Genomic DNA, 24,910 nt, shown 5'->3' on the forward strand with positions numbered 1-24,910 from the left:
ATGGAGGACATGAAAAAGGACCAACTAGAAATTAAGCATACACTGACTGAAATAAAGAATAATTTACAGAGATCCAACAGCAGACAAAAGGATCCCAAGAATCAAGTCAAAGATTTGAAATACAAAGAAACAAAAAATACCCAACCGAAAAAGAAAAAAGAAAAGAGATTCAAAAAATATGAAGATAGTGTAAGGAACCTCTAGGACAACTTCAAGCGTACCAACATCAGAATTATAGGGGTACCAGAAGGAGAGAGACGGCAAGATATTGAAAACCTTTTTGAAGAAATAATGACAGAAAACTTCCCCCACCTGGTGAAAGAAATGGACTTACAAGTCCAGGAAGCACAGAGAACCCCAAACAAAAGGAATCCAAAGAGGACCACACCAAGACACATCATAATTAAAATGCCAAGAGCAAAAGATAAAGAGAGAATCTTAAAAGCAGCAAGAGAAAGACAGTCAGTTACCTACAAGGGAGTACCCATCTGACTGTCAGCTGATTTCTCAACAGAAACCATGCAGGCCAGAAGAGAGTGGCAAGAAATATTCAAAGAGATGAATAGCAAGAACCTACAACCAAGATTACTTTATCCAGCAAAGCTATCATTCAGAATGGAAGGTCAGATAAAGAGCTTCACGGATAAGAAAAAGCTAAAGGAGTTCATCACCACCAAACCAGCATTATATGAAATGCTGAAAGGTATTCTTTAAGAAGAGGAAGAAGAAAAAGGAACTCTTACCATTTGCCACAGCATGGATGGAACTGGAGAGCGGATAAATACCACAGGATCTCACTCATTTCTGGAATATAATGAACAACATAAACTGATGAACAAGGACTGATCCAGAGACGGAGAGGCATTGATTGGACTGTCGGGCCTTGGAGGGAAGGTAGGGGAGGGTGGGGGCAAGGGGGAAGGATCAACCAAAGGACTTATATGCAAGCATATAGGCCTAAACAATGGACACGGACAACGGGGGGGTGAGGGGATGAGCAGGGGGGGGGGGTAGAGGGTACACATATGTAATATCTTAATCAATAAAAAAATATAAAAAAATAAAATAAAAAAGTAATTATGTTTGGGCTAAAATTCTACTTTATAAAAAAAATCAAATAATGAATTAAAAAAAACCCTGAAAAACAAAATAAATGAACAAGCAGAACAAAAACAGTCATAGATACAGAGAACATTTTTATGGTTGTCTGTTCAGAGTAGGTTTAGTGGGATGAGTGAAAATGATGAAGGGATTAAGAAGTAGAAATTGGTAGTTACAGAATAGTTACAGGTGTATAAAGTACAGCATTGGCAATATAGTCAATAAAATTATAATAACTATATACTGATGGTGTCAGATGAGTACTAGACTTATTGGAGGTGATCACTTTGTAAGTTAGATAAATGTCTATTCACTGGGTTGTACACCTGAAACCAATATAATATTGTACATCAACTGTAATTGAAAAATAAAAACATTTTATCCCACAGATAATTAAAACTTTCAAAGAAAAACATGTACTTTTATAAAGGAGAAATTTGGAGCTTAGTATCTCAATCAAATGATCAAACTTCCTTTCACTAATAGTTGAATAACTAGAAAATTTGTGCCTTAGTTCTTTGATGTAGGCAAAATGGATTACATGAAATCACCTCTGGAATACTCTTAACAAAAAATGTTTAATCTGAATCTAATTGAACCTCTAGATCTTAATGTTATAGGGAATATAGGTAAAGTTAAGTAATATCACAATTAAACAATCAGACAAATCCAGAATGTGGCATATTCCATAGGACAGTTGGCCTAAACTCTTGAAAAAGTCAGTGTCTTAAAAATGATGGAAGAACTAGTTAAAAGATACAGGAGACATAAAAACCAAATGCAGTATTTGAATATTTATTGGATGCAAGCTATTCATAATCACCGTTATAATATATACTTGGGGACAGTTGGATAGCTTAGCTGGTTCCACCATCTCTGAATGAACCCGTAAGGGAATTTTCTGGTCTCAATTTTTATTGACCTTCTCTGATATGTGAAATGCATAGTATACAGCTTTGAGTCATAATTGCTAATACCTAGACAATGGAAGAAACCGAATCCACATTTTTCATCTTTTATTGTTATTTTATCAAAAGAGACATTTGTAGTTTCCAGTATATCCAAAGATATTAAAAGAAGAGCAACTGCCCTGGCTGGCATTGCTCAGTGGACAGAGCCTCAACCTGCACACCACATGGGAGGGGCATGGATTCAATTCCTGGTCAAGGGCATGTATCTCAATTGCAGGCTGATTGCAGGCTCAATCCCTGGGCCCTAAGTGTATGCAGGAGGCAACCAATCGATGTGTCTCTCTCATATCGATGTTCCTCTCTGTCTCTATCCCTCCCTTCCACGCTCTCTAAAAATCAATCAAAATATATTCTTGGTTAAAGAATAACAAAAAAAGAAGAGCAACAAAGCAGAGTTTTTAAAATCTTATTTTTGCTCCTATTTATCATGTTTCCTGTTTATCACTATTAATGACAACGTTATTTATCATATAGCTACTATGTGCTGAGTGAGCACTGTTTTTCTGCTTGGATAGAGCAGTGAACAAAACATACAAATCACTTTCCTTCTAGAACTCAAATTTTAGAAGGAAAATAAATAAATAATATTGTTGATGGTGAGAAATGTCATGTAGAAGATTAAAACAGAGAAGTGGAATCAGGAGTCTCAGAGATATAGTTTGCATTTTAATTGAAATGGTTGGATGGGTCTTTGCCAAGAAAATGAATTTGAGCAAAGATCTTTAGTTATCTGGGAGAAGAGTTTTCCTGGCAGAGGTAACATCACTCAGCATGGAGACAGTGTGACTGGAACAGAATAAGCAAGAGAAAAGCATAGTAGGAAATGAAGTCAGAGATGTAGTGGAAACTGAGTATGTAGGGTTTTATGAGCCCTTTAAAGATTTTGATTCTTGCACTGAATGAGATGGAGACTGCTGGAGACTATTGGGCAAAGAAATGATATAATACAATTTTAGTTTTTATAATATAATTTTAGTTTTTACAACAGTATTCTAGCTGTTGTAATGAGAATAGACTAATATTGGCAAGGTTGGAAGCAGTGAGATCTGTTAGGAGGCTATTGTAATAATTCAGGTGAGAAATAATGGTGACTTGTCTTTAATAATGGGAGACTGGCATTTCATTTCCTGATAGAGCATCCGTTTTGTTAATATGAACCTTGTTGAGCAGGGATAAAGGAGAGCAGGATGGGGTGAGAAAATGTGCTTCAGTGAATCAGTTTACACTCTCCTGAGTTGGTGTAGCAGGGATGCATGAATTTTCCAGGGGTGAGTTGTTCACTGCAGAAAGTACTTGATCTGTCTTGCTGATACACATTCAAGAGGGCTACTCTTTAACAGCGACATAAGTTGCTCTACAAGAGGGTAAGATTGGTGGAAGATACTGAGCAGGAGGCAGATTTCTCACATTAGGGAGCTGTACAGTACAGGGTCTTTTGTCCCAGGTCCCCAAAATATTATGTATCCAATTTGATGCCTGATAGAGTATCCATGGTGAGTCAGCATTAGCCAGAAAAACAGTAACAATGAGCAAAGAGGAGATTGCAATTGTGGGCAGTTAGGAATGACATTTGTCTTTCCTTTACTATTTTCCTTCTAGTACCCCAACACTAGAGAAGTTAGTCATTGAATAAAGGGAGGAGAAATCCTATAACTAGACTAGCAATTCCTCCACCCCATAGCGCTGGCAAGGAAGGGGAAGTGTAAGTGAAGCCCACTCCTTATTTTCACTTCTCACTTTAGATTTTGGGAGCAAAAGCCTGGCCAGCTTGGCAGGGCAGGGCGGTGAAGGCAAGTGGTAGGGGCAGGGAAAGGAATGTAATTACATTGAATGTGATATTAGAATTTTAAATTGGATTGACTTCTAATAGTTGAAAGTGACTAAGTATTTTTGAAATTTGCCTAGGAAGCAGAAAGTGCCTAGTAAATCAATTACACATAGATAACTTATTATATAATGCCCTTTATACGTGAATATCACATTTAATCATCATTGGCAACCTGATTCCACAGAGAGAGAGGGAGGGAGAGAGAGAAGAGCAAGAGAGAGAGAGAGAGAGAGAGAGAGAGAGAGAGAGAGAGAGAGAGAGCCCAAACATGCTCAAAGACTGAGATAATTTAATAACATGTTCTATCTCACATGGGTATCAAATGGCAAAGTAGGGATTCAAACCCATGAGGGATGAATTTAGTACCCAAGCTCTTAATAGTCACATTCAGTAGAGCAGAGGAAAGGGAATTAATGATTCCACTGCCAATAAGCCATGCCATCCTAGTCACTTAACTTGTTTTGTTTCTTAGTTTCCCTATCTTTGGAATATGGAGACTAAATTTTTCCTTACTCTGTTGGATGCATGTGGTAATAAAAAAGAGATGATAAATGGAAAATAATTTGCAAAATAAGGCATTATCATATTATCATGTATGTATTTGTAGTATCCTGAATAAGACAATGTAGAACAGGTGTTTCCAGAAATGTGAAGATTTAATATCCTTCTTCTCTTAACTTTTCTTCAAACCCCTCAACTCCTACTCTTGGAAGTTCTGAAAGAAGTCCTTTCCTTTTCTTGAGGGTTTAAGCCAGCCAATTAAAGATATTAAATGACATAGAATAGGGAGTGCTGGGATGCTTCATGAACCTAACAATATTCCTATTCCCGTTGAGATTTCCTTAAGAATGGTTATCTCCAAGCTCACAATTTTGAATAGGTCCCTAGCTTCTCATTCTCCTTGTATGCAGCTAATTGGGTCATACATTGTTCGAACTTATTAACAACTAGTGACCTGGTGCATGGATTTGTGCACATTGAAAGGAAATTAACTAGAAGGTGGCCAGCAGGGTGGGACTGGGTGAGATGGGCGAGACATGCCCTGGAGCCAACCTCCCGCAGTCCCTCCCCAGCCGCCGCACCCTGGGGCAGTACCATGGCTCAAAGCATGTCTGTGGAGTGAGTGGGGTCCTTCAGCAGGTGGTGTCCCATGGCCTGGTGGAATTGCATGGCCCCATGAGGAATCAGGCTCCCTCCTCTCTTGTTCCAGGGTGCGTCACCTGAGAACTGCTGCTGCCAAGTCACTTCAGCTCAGCAGCTCCTGCATTGAGCATCTGTCCCCTGGTGGTCAGTGTGCATCATATCTACCAGCCAGTTGGATGGTCCAATGGTTGCTTAACCTTTTATATATATAAACTAGAGGCCCGGTGCACGGATTTGTGCACATTGGAAGTAAATTAACTCTGAGGTGGCCGGCGGGGTGAGACTGGGAGAGACAGGCCTGACATGTCCTGTAGCCAACATCCCGTGGTCCCAGCCAGCCACACCTGGGGCAGTGCTAGGACTCAAAGGGCGTCTAAAGAGTGAGTGGGGTCCCTTTGGCAGGTGGGGTCCCTCAGCCTGGCCTGTGAGGATCAGGCTGAAATTGGCAGGCCAACATTCCCCGAGGTGTCCCAGAGTAGGAGAGGGCACTCTGCAAAGTTGGTGTTGCTTGGAAGCTCTTGCATTAAGTGTCTTCCCCCTGGTGGTCAGTGTGTGTCATAACTACTGGTCAGCAAGTTGCTTAGCCATATATATATATATATATATATATATATATATATATATATATATATATATAATTTGTAATCTGTTCCCTCCCAATACCGAACTCCTTGGCATTTGCAAGTGATTGTATTATTGAGCTAATTCATCAGCTAAGGATAATGAGATATTCCTTGTATGTGCTTGCTTATCTTTCCCCATCTTTGATGTGCCCCATGTCCTCTCCATTAGCAGTCTGGCATAGAATACACTCTCTGTGATAAAAGTAATCTGAAACCATAGAGGAGCTGGTGAAATTTCACCCAACTGAACCAATTTTTTTCAGCAAATGCTCAGTTTTTCTTTGTTGCTCAGATTGTCAATGCAGCCCTCATTAACACTACTTATATTCCTTATAAATATTCCTTGGATCACTTGTTACCAGGGGCTACTAAATAAAAGGATATATCTAGCTATCTCAGTGCAAACTCATCCTTCCCTGTGAAATAACTCATAGAGCATGTTCTAGTATTGTTAGACCAGGATGTCATTATTGTCTATAAAAGAGCAGCACATTCTGACAAAATTCTCAGTATGGGAGGGGTGAACAATTCTTAATAAGTTGGAGTGAATAAACCATTTATTTTATAATGTCATATCCTAATTTTTATATTATTTATTTCCTCCTCTTTGTAATTAGTTTTCTCCTTTAGTTTGATTTAGTTAAATTCTAGTTTTCTATAGTATTTACTTTGAACAAGTGTTTATATTTGCTATAAATCTATGGTTGCCATATAATCACCATTACATTTTGCCTCCATTCTAGAATCATTGTATTTTTCATAGATTATATTCTCTCAAATTTTCACTAGTAAATATTTGTTGGTCATGAATTCCCTTACTTTTGTTTGTCTGAAAATCTTTAACTTGCCTGCATGAAGACCCATTTCTGGATATACAATGCTAAGCTAACAATGATTTTATCTCATCACTTTTAAGATATTATTACACTATTTCCAGATTTTATTATTACTCTTGCAAAGTTATCTATCCATCTACATTTTATTTTTTTTGCTTGCACATTCTGTCTTTTCTCTCTGGCAGCTTTTAGGTTTTAACTATTGAATTTGCTATTCTGCAGTTTTACTGTGACAAGTTGTGATATAGACTTCTTTTTCTTGCTTGAAATTTATTGTGCTTAATGTATTTGAGAATTTATATAACAATTCTGGAATATTTAGAGCTATAGTTTCTAAATATTGTTTCTTTTTCATTCTTTCTCTTGTTTCTTTCTTTAATACAGTAGATGTATATTAGGTGTCTCTACTCAATCTTCATTGTTTCTTCAGCTTTCATAGTTTCCAACTTTTGTTTCTGCTATATTTTCTGCTATTTTAAACCTATTTTCTAGTTCATAAATTTTATTTTTAGCTATACTTATTCTGTTTGTATACTATTGATTGATTTATTTTTATAATTTTTTATTATGTATTGTTATTTCTAGAAGTTCTGTTTAATTCTTTCTGGTGATTTTAAAAGTTTCTTTTAAATTATGATGGAAAGCAGAGTTTGTACCCCAAAGTAAGCATTTTGGGATAGTAATTATTATTATTATTTTTGAATAAAAAAGGTTTTATGTTTTTTATTTTTTAAATTAAAGTTTATATCCAATATTACTTTATATTAGTTTCATGTGAACAGTAGTGGACAGTCATACACTCCACAAAGTGCTCCTCCCAAAATTTCCATTGTGTGTCCTATGGTATCAGAAAAACCTGACATGGACAATAGTTCAGTGAAGGCCTGGGTAGGGGCAGGTGTCAGGTGGAGGGGGTTAGTGGGGGGGGGGAGGGGGCATCTGTAATACTTTCAATAATAAAGATAAATTTAAAAAGAAAAGAGAGGGATTCAAGATGGTGGCTGATGGGACAGCAGGCTGCAAGATAGTGTGTGAGAGGGTGAAAGGAGAGTGCATGGATGTGCGGGGAGTGTCTGTATTTGTGAGTGAGGGACAGATATATTCCACAGGATTGTTAGGGACTGGCAGACCAGGCTCCCCTGGCCGGGCAGCCTCTAATATTGCTGAAATCTCTCCCGGAGTGGCTGGCTCTGCTGCAGAGGCCATGCCATCTTGAAGGGAGAGTGGCTGTGATTGGAAGCCCAGCCTTACCTTCACCCAGGGAGACCTCGGATACCTCCCAGGACCCTACAACCACAATGCCTGGGGACCAGTTGCCTCAGCTGTGAACCCACAAACACTGAGACTCCAGCCTCCCTGGCCGTGGGTGCCTAAAAAGTCTGTCCAGAGGGAGACAAAGTGGCGCCAAATATGCAGATGGGTCCTCCACCTTCTCACAGAGCAGGTAGAAGGAACAGCGGAATCAAAGAACATCCATCTGGAATTGGCAAATTAAACACAGCTGGTGAGGCATTCTGTGGATGGAAAGTTCAGAAATCACCTAGAGCAGTGGTCGGCAAACTCATTAGTCAACAGAGCCAAATATCAACAATACAATGACTGAAATTTCTTTTGAGAGCCAAATTTTTTAAACTTAAACTATATAGGTAGGTACATTGTTATTAACTTAATTAGGGTTCTTCTAAGCTGGCCTTTGCTAAAAACGTCCTCAATCTGATTGAGGTACATTTGCTGAGGTTGACCCCTTCCAACTCTCCCATCCACACTCGTCTTGTATACTTGTTTTGTCTATCTCCTTTCGTTCATCCTCTCTATATGTCCACCCCCCACTTCTTCTAACGCCACTTCTTTGAAATAGACTCGCCCAGAACGAAAACTGACTTCTGCGCATGGGCCACAAAGTTTCAATCGCACTGTACGTGCGCGCCTGCACGTGGTATTTTGTGGAAGAGCCACACTCAAGGGGCCAAAGAGCCGCATGTGGCTCACAAGCCATGGTTTGCCGACCACTCACCTAGGGCAGTGGTTCTCAACCTTGGCTGCACATTAGAATCACCTGGGAATCTTTTTAAAATCCTGATTTCTGGGCCTCATCCTCCGGAAATTCTGTTTCTTTGTTACTAATGTTGTGGCCCCACCCCATAACAAAGAAACAGAATTTTTGGAGGATGAGGCCCAGAAATCAGGATTTTAAAAAGATTCCCAGGTGATTCTAATGTGCAGCCAAGGTTTAGCCACTGGCTAGAGCAGCCATGGGCAAACTATGGCCCGAGGTTTGGATCCGGCCCCTTTGAAATGAATAAAACTAAAAAAAAAGACAAGACCGTACCCTTTTATGTAATGATGTTTACTTTGAATTTATATTAGTTCACACAAACACTCCATCCATGCTTTTGTTCCGGCCTTCCGGTCCAGTTTAAGAACCCATTGTGGCCCTCGAGTCAAAAAGTTTGCCCACCCTTGGGCTAGAGAGAGCTGAGATCTGGGATTCAGGTTGGAGGGATAAATGTGTGCTGTCGGGACTAGAGTCTCAGAGGGAGACTGAATTCCACCAAACCCATGGCCTGTGGAGTCAGTGTAGCCCTCAAAAGTTGAAGGGGGTCCACAGGGCTGCTGGATGAGAGGAACTCAGCCATGGTTGTCTATGCCAGAAAGGCAGCCTGAAGCTCTATATCAGCCGTGCACTTCCAGGTGAAAAAGACATGAGTTGGCGTGGTTCTTTGTCTTTTTTTTTTAACTTCCTTGCTTTTGCTTGCTAAGTCTAGTACATAAGACCTTCCCATTAAAAACACTCACCAAGACTGCAGGGGAAAGTTGTTTTTGTAGAAACTGGGGACCAGAATAAGGAGAGATGAGCAGGAAACCAGCTCTGGGTCAGTCCATGCCTCCAATCCAGTATTAAGTGTGGCAGGGAAAGAAGAATCTAAACACTGGGTAGAGGGGCCATTGAGTCCTGGAAATTAGTAAAGAAACACCTCCACCCAGGGGCTGTGTCAGAAATTGACTCTTGTGTAAACACAACTGAAGGCAGGCAGAGAAACAAAGTGAGCAGAGAGATCCCGACTGCTTGAAAACAAGGTTGTGGCTTATGACACAGAGGAGTGGTGGATCGCAGGGAACTTCACCACTGTGCTTACTTCCTGACAGGAAACAGATATGCCAAGCAGATCAGTAGAGGAAATGAATGACCTTAACTACTTCACTTATTTTTCATCTTTTACTTAAGAAACTAAATTTTTTTCTCACTGGATTTTACCTTTTTATTATTATACTAGAGGCCCGGTGCACAAAAATTTGTGCACTTGGGGGAAAGAGGGAGTCCCTCAGCCTGGCCTGTGCCCTCTGGCAGTCTGGGACCCCTCGGGAGATAACGACCTGCTGGCTTAGGCCTGATCCCAGGTGGCAGAGGGCAGGCCCAATCCCTAGGTGCAGCCCCTCGTCGGGCTCAGAGCAGGGCTGATTGGGGAGTTGGGGCGCCGCCCCTGACATGCACAGAGCAGGGCAGATCAGGAGGTTGTGATGCCACCCTCAGTCACGCTCAGGGTAGGGCTGATTCGGGGGTTGGGGCACCGCCCCCTGTCACACTCAAGGCAGGGTCGATGGGGAGGTTGCGGCTCCACCCCCTGTCATGCACAGAGCAGGGCCAATCAGGGGGTTGGGGCACTGCCCCCTGTCACTCACAGAGCAGGGCCCATCAGGGGGGTTGGTGCTCCATACCCTGTCATGCACAGAGCAGGGTCGATTAGGGGGTTGGGGAGCTCCCACTGTCACACACAGAGCAGGGCCGATCAGGGGGTTGGGGAGCTCACCCCTGTCACTCACAGAGTAGGGCTGATAGGGTAGTTGGGGCACCGCCCCCTGTCACAGAGCAGGGCGGATCAGGGGGTTGGGAGCCGTATCCTGTCAAACACAGAGCAGGGCCCGTTGGGGGCAGTTGGGGCATTGCCTTCTATCACCCACAGAGCAGGGCCCGTGGGTGGGGGGTTGGGGCACAACACCCTGTCACACACAGAGCAGGGCCAATCAGGGGTTTGGGGCACTGCACCCTGACACACACAGAGCCTCAGGGCAATCAGGGGGTTGGGAAGCTCCCCCCATCAGGCACAGAGCAGGGCTGATCAGGGGGTTGGGGCACCTTCCCCTGTCATGAACAGAGCAGGTTGGATAGGGAGGTTGCGGCCCCACCCCCTGTCACACACAGAGCTACAGGGCAATTGGGGTTTGGGCGCTGCCCCCTGTCACACTGATCCTGGTGCCAGGAGGCCTCACAGCTCCGCTGATCCTGGTGCTGGGAGGCATATTACCCTTTTACTATATAGGATAGAGGCCTGATGCATGTGTGGGGGCCGGCTGGTTTGCCCTGAAGGGTGTCCTGGATTAGGGTGGGGGTCCCCACTGGGGTTCCTGGCCAGCCTGGGTGAGGGGATGATGGCTGTTTGCAGCTGGTCACACACCCTTCAAGGTGGGGGTCCCCACTGGGGTGCCTGGCCAGTCTGGGTGAGGGGCTGAGGGCTGTTTTCAGGCTGGCAGGTGGCTGAAGCTCCCCAAAACTGCTTTTTTTCTTTTTTTTTATTCTGGGCCAGCTTTAGCTCTGAGGCTCCAGCTCTTAGGCCTCCACTGCTGAAAGCAGGTATCTGGTTTGTTTGGGTTCTATAATCGAAACAATGTATAACTCCAGCTCTGAGATCCCGGCTCGCTGAAAGCAGGTTTCTGCAGTTTTGTTTAGCTTCTATATTTGTTACAATGTTTCAAACTGCATGCTCAGAGGCCGGCAAGGCAGGCGGGGAACGTTGGAGTCCTCCGTCACTGAAGCAAGCAAGCCTCATGTTAGTTTCAAGCTGCCTGGCTGCCGACCGCCATCTTGGCTGGCAGTTAGTTTGCATATTGCCCTAATTAGTTTTCTCCCCATATGCATATATTTCCCCCCTTCTTTTTTCTTCTTCTTTTTTTCTCTTACATTTTTTCCTTTTCTTAATATCATTTTTGCACTCTTTTCTCTCCCCTAATTCTCTGTTCTATGGTCGTCACCTTTATTTGGGGTTATTGGTATCGTGGATACATTTGTGTTTAGTGCCCTGTGCATTGTGTCTTGTCGTGTTGTATTTTGTGCCTTTAAGTCAACGCAGGAGAGAGACACCTTGAGGGGAGCGACCATGGGGAGACAAAGAACAGCCCACATAGTACAGAAAGGAGGAATCAGCACAAAATAAAGTAAATGAAATAGAGGCAAGCAATATGTCAGAGAAAGAAATCAGAGCAATTGTCATAAAGATGCTGAAAACGATGGAAGACAAATTCAACAATATGTGTAATAACGAAGAGAAAATGAAGAAGAACCAAGAAGAAATGAAAAAACAATGTTGCTGCAATAAAGAACTCAACGGAAAGCTTCAACTGTAGACTAGAAGTGGAGGACCACATCAGTGAGCTAGAAGACAAGGTAAGAAAAAATATCCAAGCATAGCAGCAACTAGAAAAAAAAAAAAAACACATACAAAACAGGAAGAGAGCCTAAGGGAACTTTGGGACAACACAAAACGAAAGAACATCCACATAATAGGGGTACCAGAAGGAGAGAAAACTGAGCAAGGAATAGAAAACCTTTTTGAAGAAATATATATATGTATATATAGAAAGCCAGTGACCCGAATGCTGTAATGACCGGAATGACAGGTCGCTATGATGCCCACTGCGGCCAGCAAACTGCCTGATTGGGGAGGGGGGAGGTGGTGAGGCTGGCCAGCCAACTCCCCCATGTTCCTTCCCCCAGCCAGCCCAGCCCCCATTCAGCCAGCCCCATCAAGATCAGCCCACAGACCCTCCCCCCAGCAGGCCCCACCCCTGATTGCCCCCCTACCCCAATAGGGGTGGAGCTGGCTGGCCAACCTCCTGCAGCCCCTCCCCCACCCCACCCCACCCTAGATTGACTTCCCACCTCGATCAGTGACAGGGATGACCCAACTCCTGTGGGCCCTCTCCCTGGCTGGCCCTACTCCTGATGGGCCCTCACCATCCTGATCGGCCCTTGGCCCCTCTCCCCAGCCAGCTCCACCCTTGATTGGCCCCCCTACTCTGATCAGTGGCTGGGCCTGTTGGCCAATCACCCATGACCCCTCCCCCAAGCTGCTGGCACCCAATCGGCCTCCCCACCCCATTCAAGGTTTGTAATGGCTGGCCCTCTATCCATAGCTCCTCCCCACATCAGGCCCCACCCCTCATCAACCACCACCACCTCGATTGGCCCATGGCCCTTCCCCCCAGCCAGATCCACTTCCTATTGCTCCCCCACACACCAATCAGAGGTGGGGCTGGCTGGCCAACTTCCCATGGCCCCTTCCCCAGCTGCTGACCCCAAATCAGCCCCCCACCCCATTCGGGGGCAAGGCTGCCCATCCTACCACCCACAGACCATCCCCACATCCAGCCCTGATCCCAATTGGCCCCCCCAATAGGGGTAGGTCCTGCTGGCCAATTGCCTGCAGCTCCTCCCCCTATCCAAACTGGCCTTCATTGGGCCCCGATCTGGATGGGCTAGCAAGCCAACCTCCCACCATCTCCTCCTCCTGACAGGCCCATCCACAATCTGCCCTGATAGGGGCCAGGCTGGACAGTCCCCACCAATGCACAAATTCATGCACTGGGCCTCTAGTAATGACAGAAAACTTCCCTGATATTGGGAAGAAAAAAAAATTTACACAAGTCCAAGAAGCTTTTAGAGTCCCAAACAAGATGAACCCAAAAAGACTGACACCAAGACACAGAAAGAATATTAAAGGCTGCCAGAGAGAGACAGAAAGTTACCTACTAGGGATCTCCCATCAGAATATCAACTGATTTCTCAACAGAAAAAAAAAACATTAGGCCAGAAGGGAATGGAATGTAATATATAAAGTCATGCAAAGCAAGGGTCTGAATTCAAGAATACTGTACCCAGCAAGGCTATCAATCAAAGTTGAGGGTGAAATCAGGACAAAAAAAGACTAAGGGAGTTTATTACCACCAAACCAGCAATGCAAGAAATGCTAAAGGGTCTGCTGTAAAAAGAAGAAATAGGAAGGGAAGAAGGAACACAGGTATGAAGAATAAAAATGGTGACAAACAAGTACCTATAAATAATAACTTTAAATGTAAATGAATTAAATGCCCCAATCAAAAGACATAGGGTAGCTGAGTGGATAAGAAAACATGACACATATATCTGCTGTCTATAGAAGACCCACCTCAGAACAAAGGACTCACACAGACTGATAGTGAAGGGATGGAAAAAAGGTTTTTCAGGTGAATGGAAATGGAAAAAAAAACTAGGGTAGCAATATTTATATCTGACAAATTAGACCTTAAAGTGAAGGCCATAACAAGAGCTAGGAAAGGCCACTTCGTAATACTAAAGGGAGCAATTCAACAAAAAGATATAACTCTGGTAAACATATATGCGCCCAATACAGGAGCACCCAAATACATAAAAATATCTTCTGGAGGATATGAAGGGAGAGATTGACAGAATTACAGTCATAGTAGGGGACTTTAATACCCTACTAACACCACTTAACAAATCCTCTAAACAAAAAATCAGCACAGAAACATCAATCCTAAATAACTCACTAGATCATATGACATTAATTGACATCTTCAGAACATTTCACCCCAAAGCCACAGAATATACATTCTTCTCAAGTGCACATGGATCATTTTCAAAGAACGAACCTGGAGGTATCATGCTACCTGACTTCAAATTATACTACAGAGCTATAATAGTCAAAACAGCATGATATTGGCAGAGAAACAGACACAGAGGTCAATGGAATGAAATTGAGAGGCCAGCTGTAAAACCACATGTATATGGACAGATAATTTTCAACAAAGCCAGAAACACACAATGGAATAAGATAGTCTCTTCAATAAATGGTGCTAGGAAAACTGGAAAACCATATGCAAATGAATGAAACTGAATTGCATTTTGTCCTCATGTACAAAAAGTTATCCAAAACGGATCAAAGACCTAAATATAAGACCCTAAACAATAAATTACCTAGAAAAAATTTAAGTATCACATTTATGGACTTATTTTAGAGAATATTTTATGATCTTGACTCCAAAGGCAACGGCAGTAAAGGCAAAAATAAATGAATGGGACTATATCAAACTAAAACCTGCACAGAAAAAGAAACTGACAACAAAAGAGGCATCCAACCATATGGGAGATGATACAGTGGAACCTCGGTTCTCAAACTTAATTCTTTCCGGAAGGCTATTTGAGAAGTGATTTGTTCAAAACCAAATCATTTTTCCCCATTGAATTAATTCATTCCAGACCCCCAAGTGATTCCCTGTTTTAACCTTTCTTATAGACATTACATGTCTAATGTAATGTTTAATCTATAAATAAAAACTTATTTTCTTAAATTTATCAAACCATCCCCTACTAGCCTTAAAAGAAACACTCAGCACTTGTTCCAGAAGTGTCTTTCAGGTCAACATGCAGCATCTTTGCTTATATCACTATTCCAAAGTGCTGTCACTGGCTAACTGCTTTACCTTTATCCAAATCAGCAACATTTTTTGTACCTCCTCAATTATATATGAGCATTGTTTCTTTCACACCCTTAGCAACATTAGCACTCTTGATGCTTTAAAATTGTCCCAGTAGTTTATTTCCATAGCAACAAAAGCATTTTCTCCTTTGTTGCCTGAGAGATATTTTTGGTCATGCTGAGGTATCATCTTGAAAGGGTTGTCAGTTACTTCCACAACCAAGACATTTTTTTTGTGAACAACTTGGTAAGAACTGAATTGTTAGAGATGAGAGCCATGGAGTAATTAGGTTTGATTGATAGTAACTTCAACAAAGGTTTAATCTCCAAAATATATAAAAAACTCATAAAACTCCACACTAAACAAACAAACCAATCAAAAAGTGGGCAGAGGACATGAAAATACACCTCTCCCAAGAAGACATATGGACAGCCAATAGATGTATGAAAAGATGTTCAACCTCACTAGCAGTTAGAAAAATGCAAATCAAAGCTACAATGAAATACACCTCATGCCTGTTAGAGTGGCCATTATCAACAAGACAAGCAATAACAAGTGTTGGAGAGGATGTGGAAAAAGGGAACCCTCATTCACTGCTGGTGGGAATGTATACTGATACATTCAACATGGGAAGCAGTCTGGCTATTCTTGTAGCATAGAAACCCACACCTAAAGTCTATATGTTAATGTTGACCAATGTCACCCCAATAAATTTAATACATAAATATTAAAATAAAATAAAATAAATTTAATTCAGTTATTAACTAAGGTAGAACACTTTTCCCTCTTGAGACCATCCATAGCTTTTCTTTCCAAGGGGCTTAGTTTTAAGATTAGTGTGCTACTGGGGATGAAAATCAGCTAATTCTTCCTAATAAAACTTGCATGATAATTCAAATTTTAAGAAAACACAGAAGGAAATGGCTGTTTTAAGTTAAATTTAGTATTATGGTGATAGTTTACTAGTACTTATTTAGTTTTGAGTACCATGTACCAGGAAATGTTTCTATGAAAGTGCTGAGTAATCATAAGCAGTTTATTGCTTTATAAATTCACAACTGATGAAATTATTTCTTTAAAAACAAGAAAATAGGAGGATATATAATGGGTTATAAAAAGAGGCTAATAAGAGCTAGGGTACAATTTATTCTTCACAATTGATGGTAATAGTTTTATTTGTAAGAAAATGGCTGACAGGTGGGGCTGATTAAAGCACATTACTTTAAGCAAAGATTTTGCAGAAAAATATCACTTTAATGAGTGACAGTGTACTATGGTGTTAATTTCACATGGAATAGCAAATGGCAATAAGCTTCCACATGCAGTGCAGTGTTTGGGTTTGAATATTAGGGTCTTAACTGGCTGCTGTTCTTCTATCTGATTCTGTTCACAAGGAGATCTGTGTTCAATATTGGTATCAATCGATTATTCCATGTCATTTAGGCCTTGTGTTCTTAGCCTGTTCTATATTTACCCATATTGCTTTTACATGTTTAACTTTCTGTAAAATTTCTCTTCATCAAATCTGAAAACTCCTTAAGGGTCAGGAACACATACACTCAGCTTAACTATAGTAATGTTTTGTTATGCTTTCCAAAGTACCTAATACAAAGCTTTCTTAACAGGTAATATTGATGCCAAACAAATGAAAGAATGAGCAATAAGTTGTAAACTTAGATTTTTTTGCAGCTTACCAATAACTAAATAGAGATACATATTGGTGAATATGTTAAGGAGTTACTGTTGCAGAATGGAAAAAAAAATATTTTAAAGCTGGTGATTTTGTTCATCCAGTCACTGTTATCTGATAGCTTTATATCTGAAGCATATGTAATCAACTAGAAGCCCAGTGCATGAAATTCATACATGGGGTGGAGGGGGTCCCCTCAGCCCAGCCTGCACACTCTCCAATCCAGGACCGCTCTGGAGATGTCCAACTGCCAGTTTAGGCCCGATCCCAGGGATTGGGCCTAAACTGGCAGTCAAACATCCCTCTCACAATCCGGGACTGTTGGCTCCTAACTGCCACCCTTGTCGGCCAGGTTGCCCCCAAGTGCCCCCCACTGGCCTGGTCACCCCTAACTGCCCCCCACTGGCCTGGTCACCCCTTACTGCCCCCAGTGCTGGCCTGGTTGCCCTCCCCCACCAGCCTGGTTGCCCCTAACTGCCCCACCCTGCCAGCCTTGTCACCCCTTATTTCCCCCCTCTACCCGCCTGGTTATCCCTAACTGCCCCCCCTGCCAGCCTGGTTACCCCCAACTGCCCCCTCTGCTGGCCTGGTTGCCCCCAACTGCCCCGTCTGCTGGCCTGGTACCCCCTAACTGCCCCCCCGACAGCCTGGTCATCTCTAACTGCCCCCCCACTGACCTGGTCACCCCTTACTGCCCCCACTGCTGGCCTGGTTGCCCTTCCCACCAGCCTGGTTGCCCCTAACCGCCCCCCCCCTGCTGGCCTGGTTGCTCCCAACTGACCCCGCTGCCAGCCTGGTCGCTCCTCACTGCCCCCCCGCCCGCTGGTCTTGTTGCCCCTTATTGCCTTCCCTGCCATCCTGGTCACTCCCAATGCCCCCCTCTGCTGACCTGGTCACCCCTAACTGCACCCCTGCCAGCTTGGTCGACCCTAACTGCCCCCCTGCTGGCCTGGTCACTCCTAACTGCACCCCTGCCAGCCTGGTTGCCCCCAACTGCCCTCCTGCTGGATTGGTTGCCCCCAACTGCCGCCCTCTGCCAGCCTGGTCACCCCTAACTACCCCTCCCAACTTGCCTGGTCACCACCAACCGTCCTTCCTGCCAGCCTGGTCACCCCACACAGCCTGCTGTTCAGTCATTTGGTTGTCCCTCACACCTCTGTTGGCTTTGTCGCCCCACACAGCCTGCTGTTTGGTCATTAGTGTTACTGTGACAGTGCCCAGGCAATTTGCATATTTCTCTATTATTAATATAGATTACGATTGATTTAGCTTCAGTGAAAGAAACCAATTTCAAAATGGTTTAGGTAAAAAGAGAATTTTTGCTTTATGTATATGAAAAATCCAACAGTAGAATAGGCTTCAGCATAGTCTGATCTAGAAGTTCAAATGAGGAAATCCAGATTGCCTTCCTGGTTCTCCCTATACTTTCCAAGCTGTCATCCCAATGTAGTGACTGTACCCCTTTCAAATTGCTTCTTTATTTAGCTGACATTCTCCATAAGGTTGCTTGTTCTAGCCCTCTAGGCTTATAACCTCAGAGTTATTAGTTACATTGGAAGAGAATTCTCATTGCCAAAAGTTCCATAAAATTTCCTGGAATTGAGTCTCATCGGGCCAAATGCACAATTCTGAACCAATATTCTCTAAGACTAGGTGGATGGAATATACCAATTATCTAGGTATGGCATCAAATTAAAAAAGAATCGTTGTCAAGAACAATGTAAAAGAATTCATCCCCTATGTTTTCTAGGAGTCTAATGATTTCAGGTCTTATGTTCAAGTCTTGATCCATTTTTATGTTATTTTGTGTATGGTGTAAGAGGGTCCAATTTCATTCTTTTGCAAGTGAATATCCACTTTGCCCAGCAACATTTATTGAAGAGACTATTTTTTCCCCATTGAGCATTTTTGGTGACTTTGTCAAAAATTAATTGACCATACATGTGTGGATTTATTTCTAGGCTTTTAATTTTGTTGCATTGCTCTATATAGCTGTTTATATGCTAGTACTATTTGTCATTCTAGTGGAGCATGGATATAAGGACTAAAGGAAAAAACATAAAGCCTGGTCTTGGCTCTGAGTAGGTTCTTTTGACTCTTATCACCATATCTACCAACCTACCAGAATCTGTACTCCTATTATCTGCCTTTCTGCAAGTTAGAATAGTTGAACTCCCAGTGCTATTAATACCAATCTTTCCAGTTTCCCACTAGATCCTAAACCTTTTTACCTTGTCAAGAATATCAACAATTCTCTCCTCTGTCTTCCACATTATAATTTTTTCTTTGTACTTGCTCATTCCTCTCAGCATGCAACTATTCTTTTTTCTCCCATCTTAAAAGAAACCCTTCTCTTGAATGCACTCCCCTGTTCTCTATCACCTTCCAAACAATTTTTCTGTTGTTCTTTGATGCAAAACAACTTAAAGATATCTACATTTGGTCTCTAAATCATCTTATCCTATATACGTTGAACCCATTCCAGTCAGACCTTTTCCTCCATGACTCCACAGATATACTTTTTGTAAAGGCCACCATGAACTTCATCTTCACAAACATAGGAGTGAATTCTCAATCCTTGTGATACTTGTTTCAGTAGGAGCAGTGTATCCTTCTCCTAAAAAAAGCACGGAACTTTTCTTTTTTAATTTAAATCCTTTACTGTTGAAAGTATTACATATGTCTTCTTTTTCTTCCATTGACTTCTCCCAGCTGATCTCGCCGCCCCCAACACATGTCCCTACACCCCTACTGACTATGTCCTTTGGTTATGCTTATATGCATGCATACAAGTTCTTTGGTTGATCTCTTACCTCACCTCGCATGATCCCCTGTCTTCCCTCCTAGGCCCAAGGGTCTGTTCCATGCTTCTCTGCCTCTGGATATATTTTAGTGTATCCTTCTTGATATACTTTTGATCACTTGGCTTCCAGGAAATCACACTCTCTTTGCTCCCTTTCCCCACTACCTCATAAATCATCCATCTTTGTATCCATTGCTTATCTTATCCATCATCTTCTTCATGACCTATTCTTGATCTAGGAGTTCCCTGGGTCCTTTTTTTTTATTTACACCCCTGGTGATCTAATTTAGCCTCACAGCTTCAACTACCATTTATGGTCCAAGGATACCAACATTTCCTTATTTAGTATAGATCTCTGTTCCAAACTGCAGACTTGTATATTTAACTGCTCACCAAACACTTCTACTTTGATATCTAATAGGCATCTCAAATTTAACCTGTCCAAAACTGATACTTCCCATGTCTTTGCCCTCGCAGATGGCATCTCCATCTATTCAATTATTTGGGTGAGTAACTTATAAACATTCCCCACTCTCTTCTTATTCTTCGTCTTTTTTTTTTTTTTAACAGACCACACATTCAATCCTTCAGGAAATCCTTTAGGACTTACCTTAAACATAACTATAATTTAACAACTTATTGCCATCTCCACTACTATCATTGTTGCCTGAGTCACCATAATTTCTCACCTGAATTATTTCAATAATCTTCCTTCTGATCTTTCTGCTTCCATTTTTGCCACTCATTTATCTATTATAATTACAGCAGCCAGAGTATCCTTTTAAAATGTAAGTCAGATGGTTTCACTCTTATATTTAAAACCCTCAAATATATTGTCTTCTCCCAGTATAAAAACTAAAGTGTTTACAATGGACCTATAAGGCCCTACTTGTTATGCTCCCATCCAGCTTTCTGAATTAATCTAGCACTCTCCCCTTAGCACTATTTTTTTTCAATGCACATCAACTGCCCTGCTTTGCCATGAACACTCCAGTCATACTAACTTTTGTATTTGCTGTTTCTTTTTCCTGGAATATTCTTTCCCAATATTTCAATGAGGCCTCCCTATCCTGTCCACCTTATTTTATGATTGTAACTCACCCTCTCCCCACACTCTTAATTCCCTTTATCTGCATTTTATTTTTTGATGTTACTTTTATCACTTTCTAACACACTGTATAATTTACCTGTATTATGTTTTGTATTGTCTATCGCTCTTGCCTAGAATGGAAGTTCCTATTGGCATGAAATTTTGTTTATTTTGTTCCATGCTATAACCCCAGCACCTAGAATAGTTCCCTAGCACTCAATAAATATTATATGAATGAATGGGTATGGAAAGGCAAATAAAAATAAACTAAAGTGTTTGAAAGGGTCTTGTAAGTTGTAGGCATACAACAACATATAGTAGTTTGCTTTCTTTTAAAAACATGCTAGTCAGCATCTCTATAAATAAGCATCAATCCACATAACAATGTGTTGAGAGTAAGTGGAATTAACATAGATTGCTTGTAGGAAGGTGAGACTTCTTAGAGCAGGTTACAAAAAGCTCAGGGTTCTTGTTCTGAATCTTTTATATCTTGTTGACTGGACTTGTTCTATGATCTTTTCCTCCTGTTAATGTTTCAGTTTCCTGATATTTCTTTGGGGTACGGTTAATCCTAGAGGCAAGAGTCTTTGGAGATAGTCCTGCTTTGTGCCTCTTACTGACAGAGCTATGAGCCAAAAATAGAACTGGAGAAGATGAAAGTGTGCTTTTCATCCCCTCATTTTCATCTTAGTGGCTTCTTTACCCCTTTGTTAGTAGTGGGGACAGGGAAGTGAACTCACAACTTCATTTACATTCCTAATTTCTGTCCATGAATAACAAGGATATTAAAAACTCTCTGATAAATAATAGGGCATAAATTTGGCATTGGGTTATTCTTGGTCAAAGAACCTCCAATTCTAAAAGGACTGTTCTAAAATAATATTCTTTCTCTTGAGATAAAATAGGAGGATTTTTTTTAAGTTTCTGGAGGGTCTCTGTGGTTCTGAGCCAAATGAAATCCTCAGCACTGTCAAAATGCCAAGGTTAGCCCTAAAAATATCCCACTCTCATGAGAGTGCTTAGTCTGTGAGTTCAAAGGGATAGCAGGGACTATCAAGTTCACCTCACAAGGACATTTTAAAAGTAATGTCATGGGTTTATTTTTGCTTTAATTCCTTAATGTGTTACAAAAATGCAAATCAAGGTAGGCCCAAAGTTTTAGTAGTAATTTACTCATATATTTTCCACATATAAAGTAATGGAAGTATTAGGGTGAGTAAGAATCACATCAGATGCTCTGCATTGTGTAGTGTCTAACCTGATGCCCAACTGAGGCAGGAGTGAGAACTACTCCTATGGAATAATGTTGTGCAATGCACTATGGTGAAATTTCCATTCTGTCTTAAAGCCACAACATGGACCATCATACCTAGTAGGATAGATATCTAGAAGGCTTATGAATGGACATAGGGCCCATAACTGCTATACTCCTATATCACAAAATTCTGCTGTAACAATTCTGTAATGGCAAGTAATATTAGCACTAGATCTCGTGACACTGGGATTTTTTTTTTTGCTGTGTTCTGTTTATTGAGATATAAATTAAAGATGTACTTGCTTTGATATCATAGCAAATTGCATTGCTTGCTCTGCTAATTAATCACCTCAGGAAATCCAGTCTTTTTATTTGAATTAAAACATGCAATCCCCCTGGAAGAGCTGGGCAAAAAAAATGCTGCTGATTTCCCCAGGAAGAATGTAATTTTGCTTATTTTCCGAACTTGAGAACTAGAGTCCATTTTTTTTCCATCTGACTTCATTCCAGGTACCACGTACATTTATGCTCTGGATGAGCCATGGTTACTTTTCAAATGGAAGTTTCCTAATCCTGTTAAGGATTATGAAACAGATAATTAGGATAAATTTTCTATGTTGTGAACAGTTAAGATAATTTGGGTGGAAAGGAAAATATATACATATATGTATACAAATGAAAATATATTCCATTATATATAAAAGTATATTTTCTTCTTTTATTACTTTATTTTTGTTGTTGACACTATTACAGATGTCCCCATATCCTCCTTGCCCACCTCCATCTAGCCCCTGCTCCCCCTTCCTGCTGGCCATCACCACACTATTGTCTGTGTCCATGGGCTATGCATATATATTCTTTGGCTAATTTCTTCACCTTCTTTTATCCAGTCCTTCCCCAAACCCCCTCCCCTCTGACATCTGTCAGTCTGTTCCATGTATCTGTGCTTCTGATTTTTTTTTAGTCAGTTTATTTTGCTCATTAAATTCTACATATAAGTAAGAGCATATAGTATTTGTCTTTCTCTGACTGGCTTATTTCATTTAGCAGAATAATCTCTAGGTCCTTCTATGCTGTTGCAAAAGGTAAGAGTTCCTTCTTTTTTACAGCAACATGGTATTCCATTGTGTAAACATACCATAGCATTTCCATCCACTCATCTACTGATAAGCACTTATGCTATTTCTAGAGCTTGGCTATCATAAATAACACTTCTATGAACATAGGGATGCACATAATATTTCTGATTGGCGTTTTAGGATTCTTAGGATATATTCCAAGAAGTGGGATTTCTAGGTCAGAAGGCAGTTTTATTTTTAATTTTTTGAGGAAACTCCATACTGTTTTCCAAGTGGCAGCACCAGCCTGCATTCCCACCAGCAATGTACTAGGGTTCCCTTTTCTCCACATCCTCACCACCACTTGCTGTTTGTTGACTTATTGATGATAGCCATTGTGGTAGATAGAGGTACTATCTCATTATACTTTAAATTTACATCTCTTTGATGATTATGACAGTGAGCAGTTTTTAAATTTGATCCTTACCTGATGATATGTTTTTCTTATTGATTTTAGAGATAGAGGAAGGGAGAAAGAAAGAGAAATATCAATGTGACAGAGAAACATCAATGGGTTGCTTCCTGAAATCTCCTTGACCACAACCTAGGTATGTGCCCTGATCAGAAATCGAACCTGTAACCTTTTGGTGCACTCTCACCAACTGAGCCACCAGGCCAGGGCTGCCCATTTTTTAATTGGATTGTTTGTCTTCCTGGTGTTGAGTTGTATAAGTTTGTTACATATTTTGGAAATCAACCCCATATCAGATGTATCATTGGAAAATATGTTCTCCCATACAGTGTGTTCCCTTTTCATTTTGTTGATGGTTTCTTTTGCTGTGCAGCATCTTTTTAGTTTTATGTAATCCCATTTGTTTATTTTTCCTTTGTTTCCCTTGCCCTAGGAAATATTTCAGTAAACATATTGCTAGGAGAGATGACTGAGATTTTGCTGCCTATGGTTTCTGCTAGGATTTTTATGGTTTTACGTCTTACATTTAAGTCTTTTATCCATTTTGAGTTTATTCTTGTGTATGGTTATAAGTATGTGATCTAGTTTCAGTTTTTTGCATGTACCTATACAATTTTCCCAACACCATTTATTGAAGAAACTGTTTTTATTCCATTACTAGTGGCCTTGTGCAGAGATTCATGCACATTGAGAAGAAAATAATTAAAGTAAACATGTTAATATTGCTATTTTCCCTTTCTCTGTAATGGAAGTGTCAGAGCGGCTACTGGTCACAGTCTGTGGGGCAATCGGTGGGGTGATCAGACCCCACCTGGCTCCCTCAACATCTGGGAGTCAGGCTTTGATCCTGCTCCCTGCTTCCACCGCTAGTCACCATCTTCAGGGTGGTCAGAGGGGCAAATGGGTCCCCGCTCGCACCCGTCTTGTCTGGGCACTGCCCACTCACCTGCTCCACCATTCTGCCGAGATCCTGCTCTTGTCGGGGCCCATGGGGCCAGCAGCGCTTTCACTGCCGCCTGCTGCCAGTGCTGTGTTGCTGATGCCCAGAATGTTCTGCCCCACCCCCTAGTGGTCAGCACACATCATAGTGAGTGGTCAAACTCTCGGTCGAACTCCAAGTTGAGTTCGACTCCTATTAGTTGCATAATAGGTTTTTATGATATAGGATGTGCACTTGACTTGTCATATATTAATATACAGTAAAGGCTTGGGTTTATTTCTGGTCTCTCTGTTCTGTTCTGTTTATCTGTATACCTGTTCTTATGCCAGTACCAGACTGTTTCAATTAAAATGAATTTATAGTTTAGCTTGATATTCAGTATTGTGATATGTCCAACTTTGTTCTTCTTTCTGCAGATATAATATTCTCTTCTGTAATGAGTTTGTATTTATTTTGTGATTGCCAGTCATGGTGATAGATTTTTCCAAGTGTGATGAGTATTCTCCAAGATCTCATGCTGCTTTACTTAGTACTAGGTAACCTGGAGTTAGGGAACCTATAAAATATC

General features: G+C 41.4%; 1 long non-coding RNA gene across 1 annotated transcript in view; it reads left to right on the forward strand.

Moving 5' to 3' along the window:
• The first annotated feature begins 11,779 nt into the window (after positions 1 to 11,779).
• Positions 11,780 to 24,910, forward strand: part of LOC308536131 — a 50,157-nt gene continuing 37,026 nt past the window's right edge. The window contains exons 1-2 of the long non-coding RNA XR_013997328.1: positions 11,780 to 11,942; positions 23,448 to 23,538. This is a non-coding gene — a long non-coding RNA (uncharacterized lncRNA). The remainder of the gene's footprint in view (positions 11,943 to 23,447; positions 23,539 to 24,910) is intronic.

Source organism: Myotis nattereri, assembly GCF_964212035.1.
Source record: "Myotis nattereri genome assembly, chromosome: X".
Lineage (NCBI taxonomy): Eukaryota > Metazoa > Chordata > Mammalia > Chiroptera > Vespertilionidae > Myotis > Myotis nattereri.